This window comes from Hipposideros armiger, unplaced genomic scaffold (assembly GCF_001890085.2).
Source record: "Hipposideros armiger isolate ML-2016 unplaced genomic scaffold, ASM189008v1 scaffold_126, whole genome shotgun sequence".
Classification (NCBI taxonomy): domain Eukaryota; kingdom Metazoa; phylum Chordata; class Mammalia; order Chiroptera; family Hipposideridae; genus Hipposideros; species Hipposideros armiger.
This window is the reverse complement of record NW_017731476.1, coordinates 1,486,220-1,493,256: the sequence shown is the minus strand read 5'-3', so window position 1 is coordinate 1,493,256 and position 7,037 is coordinate 1,486,220.

Below are 7,037 nucleotides of genomic sequence, written 5' to 3'. Positions count from 1 at the left end.
CTTGGGCCAGTGAAGCAACGTCCTCCACAACTAGACTGAAGAACAAAAGGACAGCAACTTGTCTGTCCCCCTTCCCCCAATTCCCCAGCACTGTTCCAATTCCCCAGTAAAAATCTTTAAAAAAAAATGGCCACAGTTGTAAATTTTATGTAATGTGTATTTCATGACACACCCAAGAAATCTTCCTCAGAACTTGTCCTGAAATAGTTCACGTGTGATGGAAGAAGGCCCTTTCTTCTTCAAGAGCAAAATAGCCTTGTTCACGCTGGTGCTACAGACCCCAGGCTTTTTCACACACACACACACACCAGCATAATCTCATCAACAAGGTGGGGAGTGCACTCCCACCTGTCCCATGTGTACCTCCTTCCATCGCCTTATGTCACGCCCCCAACCGCTCTCAGTCACTGTTCTGGTTCCAGCTCTGTGGTGTTTCCTTTTCCATAATGTCACATACATGGGATCGTACATATGGCATGTACCGTGTTCCGACTGGGTTCTTTCACTTAGTAATATGCATGTAAGAGTCATCCATGTCTTTGTGTGGCCTGATAGAGACTTCCTTTTTTTTTTTAAATTTTATTGGGGAACAGTGTGTTTTTCCAGGACCCATCAGCTCCAAGTCAAGTAGTTGTTTCAGTCTAGTTGTGGAGGGCTCAGCCCACTGGCTCATGTGGGGATCAAACTGGCAACCTTGGTGTTATGAGCACTGCGCTCTAACCAACTGAGCTAACTGATTGCCCCCCCTTTATTATTTTTTTTAGCTGAATAGTATTCCATTGCATGGATGTACTCCACTTGGTTTTTTTATTCACCTATTGAAGGATATCCTGATTCTTGAAAGTATTTCACTATTGTGAAGAGAGATGCTGTACATAATTGCATGATGGTTTTTCTCTCAGATGTGAGTTATTTAAAAAAATTTTTTATTATTAGTTTTAGGTGTACAAAACAATGTAATAGATATTTCACCCCTCACAAAGTGATAACCCCCCTCCCCCAATCTGACATCATATATTAGGTTGTCAGAAAAGTCATGACATATTTTTTCTATGTTTTTCGTTGCAAAAATGCATCATGACTTTTCCGACAACCCAATATATTTATTACAATTCCATTGACTCTATTCCCTATGCTGTACTTCATATCCCGTGACTATATATATATATATATATATATATATATATATATATATAATTATAGTTCACATACAATATTATTCCACTTCAGCTTCAGGTGTGCAATGTAGTGGTCAGGTATCTACACCATCCATGAAGTGGTCTCCCAAACAAGACATGTGACCATCTGACACCCTACAAAATATTGATAACATTATTGATTATATTCCCCAAACTGTCTTACATATCCCCATGGCAATATTGTAGTTCAGACACAAGTTTTTGGAGCAGTTGTCCAAATACTTACTAATGTGATTGTTGCCTTATAGGGTGAGACCACGTTTAGCTCTGGAAAAAACTGCCAAACTATCTTCTAAAGTGGCTCTAGCACTATGTGTTCCACCAACAGTGAATGAAAAGAAAGGTCTTATTGCTATTGCTTTTTTCATTTTTTAAGATTTTAGCTATTTTAATAGATAAGCAGTGCTATCTCCTTTTTGTTTTAATGTAGTTTTGCCTCATGACAAGAGACGTTGAGCATTATTTTGTACGCTCATTTGTCATCTGTGTATCTTCTTCGAGGAGGTGTCTGTTCAGATCTATTTTAATTGGGTTGTTGGTTTTGTTGAGTTTTGGCATTTCTTTGTATATTTTGCATAGACGTTCTTCAGATGTGTTTTCTAGATATCCTCTCCCACTCTGTGTCTTGTCTTTTTGTTCTCTTAACAAAGTCTTTCACAGAATAGACATTTTAAAATTTAAGAAAGTCATCGGTAATTTTTCTCTTTCATTGACTGGCTGTAGCTTTTCTTCTGTGTTTTCTTCTATAATTTTTATAGGTTTGCATTTGAAAATGTATGTCTATGGACTATTTTCAGTGAACTTTTGTGTAAGTTGTAAAGTTAGTGTCTACATTTTTTCCTTATGGTTTCCAATTGTTGTGTTGCTATTTGTGGGACAGACTTCCTTTCTCTATTGACTTGCCTTTGTCTCTTTGACAAGTCACTTGACTATATTTACTTGGGTCTATTTTTTTTTAAAGGTTTTATTGGGGAATTGGGGAGAGGAATAGCGTTGGGGAATCGGGGAAGGGGAACAGACAAGTTGCTGTCCTTTTGTTCTTCAGTCTAGTTGTGGAGAACGTCGCTTCACTGGCCCATGTTGGTATTATCATTGCGCTCTTCCCGGGTAAGCGAGCTCTTAACCATTTGAGCCACTCGGCTGGCCCTATATGGGTCTATTTTTGTGCTTTTTTTCCCTCTGTTTCATGTATCTATTTCTTCACCAGTATCATACTCTCTTCTGTAGCTTTATGATACTGTAGCTTTATGATAAGTGTTTGGATCTGGATGTGTGAGTTAACTTTGTTCTTCAGTCTTATGTCTTGTAGTCTAGGTTTAGAAACAGTTTGCCAAATTTTTTTTAACCTGGGAATTTTATTGGAATTCCACTGAATCTACAGATCAAATTAGAAAGAATTTTCATCTTAACAATACTGAGTGTACTGTCCTTGAGTGTACTGTCCTGAAGAAGAAATCTCTTCTGTATTTATTTATATTTTGTTTGATTTCTCTTCACCATGTTTCAATGTTTACTAAATGCATGCTTGTATATATTTTGTTAGATTTATACTTAAGGACTTCACTTTTTGAGGTGCTGTTGTAAATTTATTTTTTTCATTTCAAATTCCAATTTTTCCTACGCATCATGGCTGATTGTTTTCATCCATCTGGGCTGCTCTAACAAAATACCATTTTGGTGTTTTAGGTGGCTTATAAACAATATCAATTTATTTCTCACAGTTCTGGAGGCTGAAGGTCTGAGATCAGGGTCCCAGCAAGCTAGGGTGAGGGGGCTCTTTCTGATGGCAACTGCTCCTTGTGTCCTCACGTAGAGGAGAGGGGCAAGGGTTTATTTTATAAGGGGACTAATTCCATTCATAAGGACTCCACCCTCATGACCTAATCACCTCCCAATGGCCCCACCTTCTTACACCATCACATTGGGCGTTAGATTCCAAATTAAGAATTTTGGGGGGACACAGACGTTCAGACCATATAGAAAATCTATTGACTTTATACTGACGTTCTACTTTGCATTTAAAAAAATTTTATTGGGAAGCAGTGTGTTTTTCTAGGACCCATCAGCTCCAAGTTAAGTAGTTGTTTCAATCTATAGCTGTGGAGGGCGCAGCTCAGTGGCCCATGTGAGAATCAAATCGGCAAACTTGGTGTTATGAGCCTGCGCTCTAACCAACTGAGCTAACCAGCCGCCCTTTATTTGCTTTTTGTTATCTCTATATTTTTCGATCACAGCACGGGAATGGTGGGCTCTATTTCAGTTAGAATTTCCAAGTTATGGCACTGAATAATCAGAATACTGAATTTCAGAGATTCACAGGGGCTGTGAGTGGAAGTAGCTAAACTGGGAACATGGCTGTCTGTCCTGCGCTGCGCCCTGGTGGACAGCAGGGGGCGTCCAAACACGCCATTGCTGATCCGCGGGGAGCACATGCGTCCTACAGCTTGGGGACAATTTGGGGCAGCGAGCACAAAGCCAGGGGACGGTGCCTGTTGGCAACCTCGAGGGCTGCAGGAAGGGAATTTGCTATGGCTTCCCCAGAACCGCTTGTCTTTGATAGCGAGCAGAGAAGCCTCTTTTTCTAAACTTTTGAACCGGCAACCTTGGTGTCATGCTCTAACCAACTGAGCTAATCTGTCACCCTTCTCTTGACTTTCTCCTGTAGTATTTCAGTAGGATGTATTTTACGAAAGCCTCCCTTCCTCAACACTTTGACTGCTGACCGTCATGGCACACCGTGGTATTTCTTAAAGATTTGAGTTGTTTCAGAGAAGTTCCTGGCAGAGAGAAAGGAGAAAGGCTGACACCATCAGGGGCTGCGAGGGGCACATGGGGACAGGCCAGCCCTACAGCCACCTGAGGGCCACCCGCACCCGTGGTGTTGTTCTCTTGAGTGTTATGAAGGTTCCTTGTTGTTACAGTGTTAACGCAGTTGAAAATAATATATTGACACACTGAAAAGTAGGTGTATTAAAACCCACAATATCAAGTTTAAATACCGGGGTGCCAAAAAAATGTATACACATGGCTTGTGTTCATCTTTTGTTATCGGTCTATATTGAATATTACAATGTTAGTACAGATTTTTTCCTTTCTTAAAATGCGTATACCTTTTTTTTGGCACCCTCTGTATATTTTTTTATACCCAAACCAGAATTTACTAAAAATTTACTTTTCTGGCTTTCTCATTTAAAAAAAATTTTTTTTAGCTGAGCCATCCTGCCATCTGTTGGTAGCTCAGCTTGGGCCGGGAATCAAACGGGCGACCCTGTTGCTCAGAGCTCGCACTCTTGAGCGAGCTCTTAACCAACTGAGCCACTTGGCTGGCCCTCATTTTCCTAGCTTTAACAGAAGTAAATTTACCAATAATTTTTTTTCTTTTGTTAAGAAAGTCACAGTGTAATTGGCAACATATTTATAATGGTACATAAAATAATGTCTGTTTTTGTAAACATTGACATCCTACATTAAGTGAAATATGTAAATATGAAGTATGTAAATATTTCAAACTTTGATATTAAAATCAGAAGTTGTCAAAGGTCAGTGAACACTCGGCTATTAACTGTGAACCCAAATGGTCCTGGGGAGATTTCGAAGCACCATTCCAAACTTTTGTATGCTAATTGTTCTGTGTAGTTTCCTTATTTTAGGATTCATTTTTGTTAATGGGTATTTTTTACTAGGAAATCACCCATTTCTTCTAGGTTTCCAGTTTGATGCAATAGGTTTCTCTTATTTGACTGTTCATTTCTTCTCTTTCTGGTTTTCTACAGGATTGTCACAATTAATGAACAAATATTGATGAGTTATTATTAACTAAAGTCTACATTTTATTTGGGTTCCCTTAATTCTACCTTTTTCCAGGGTACCGTTTGACAGTTAGTCATGTCTCTTTACATTCCCTTTGGCTTTGATAGTTCCTCAGACTTTCCTCATTTCAATGACCTTGATAATGTGCAGGAGGACTGGTCAGGTGTTTTGTAAAATGTCCTGCCTTGGGACTTACTTGGGATTTCTCATGATTAGACTGGGGTGATGGGTTTTTAAGGAAGCAGATCACAGAGGTAAAGTGCTTTTTTAAAAATCATTTTATATCAAATTAGAACATGTTCTCAAGGCAACTTTTTTTTTTTTTAAAGATTTTTATTGGAGAATTAGGGGATGGGAAGAGCGCTGGGGAACTGGGGGAAGGGGAACAGACAAGTTGCTGTCCTTTTGTTCTTCAGTCTAGTTGTGGAGGACGTTGCTTCACTGGCTCAAGTTGGCACCATCATTGCTCTCCTCCCGGGTAAGGCAGATCAGTCGCTGGCTTCTGGACGGCGCTTACAGCGACTGCTGGCCACTCACGCTGGCTGCTGGCTACTCACTGTAGCAGGGGCTGCAGCCTACACCTTTGCTGGCGACTCAGGGCAGCCCAGCTCCAGGTTGAGCTGTTGTTCAGCATCTTAGCTGTAGAGGGCAGTGTCACTGGCCCTCATATGTGGGATCCGAACCGGGCCCTCTGGCATCCCAAGCCAGCTCTTAACCAACGCGCCACTCAGCCGGCCTGAGGCAACTTTTGCAAAGCCCACACTTGAGGAGAGGGCAGTTAGCTCATTTCTTCTTGATGGGTGGCTGTGTCTCCATCACTTACTTGGAATTCTTCTGCCTAGGAGATTTTTATCCCATCTCGTTTAAAAATTGGGTAATCATTGGTGCCGGGCCAAGTAGTTCAGTTGGTTAGGAGCTCATTCAAGAGTGCGAGCTCTGAGTAACAGCGGTTTGAGTCCTGGCCCGAGCTGAGCTGCTGCTGAGCTGCCAACAGGTGGCAGGATGGCTCAGCTAAAAATATATAAATAAATACAAAATAAAATAAAAATTAGGTAATAATTTATTTTTACAAGCGTGGATCCCTGGATGGTTATTTTAAGCTCTTGGTCTAATCCAGCACGACGGTATTTTGTTGCTCAGTTCATCCCTGCTTTGGCTATCGAGAGCTGTTTTCCCTTTGGCATATTACTGGCTGAACTGAGTTCAATTATTCAGTAGTCGCCAGCCAAAAGACACCTCTGAGAAGATGTTATGAGAAGGCACGTATTTCATTCTGAGCCGGCAGGCGAGGACACGTGGGGTAGCATGTCATTTCCTAAAGCAATGGGCTATTCAGGTTATTCACGCATAAATATCAAGGTGAACTTCATCACTTTGTATAGGTGGGACGTTCCTGCACATGCGCAGGTAGAAAATATACCTGTACATCCATCGCATGTTCAACAACGGTGAAAAATCTCTGCCCCTTGGAAGGTATAATGAGAACGGCTCATGACGAGGTCATTATAGAGTCCTCCAGGCTGCTTAGGCCGGCCTCAAGCGGTTTGAGTCGGACCAGCCCCCTAGTCCTACAAATAAATCATCCTGGGTGTCTCCTTGAAAAAAAAGTTATGGCAATCGTCAATGTCAGGGATGGTATGGGTATGAAAGAAAGTTTAACTAATTAAGTCTCAGCCCTTCTGTTAAACACTTAGCAAAATTATAGGACATGGTTACACACACCTTGTAATATTCAGTGTGATCTAAGTGGGTTTCTACGTTAATCTAAGTAAAAGTTAGTCTACGCTAGGCTGTCTGCAAGGCTGTATATAGGTGAGGTTACAATATCTGGTTCCCACCATCTGCCATTCAGGTAGGTCATTGCTCCATTCCAGATTACAAATAGTGTTTTCAGAATTGTTAGTTACTACCCCCAAGGGAAAGAACTTTATACAATAGAGTCCATTTTGCTTTAGTCTACAGTACATTTTGCTTTAGTCTAATTTCTTTTTTTTAAGATTTTATTGGGGAATTGGGGGAGGGGAACAG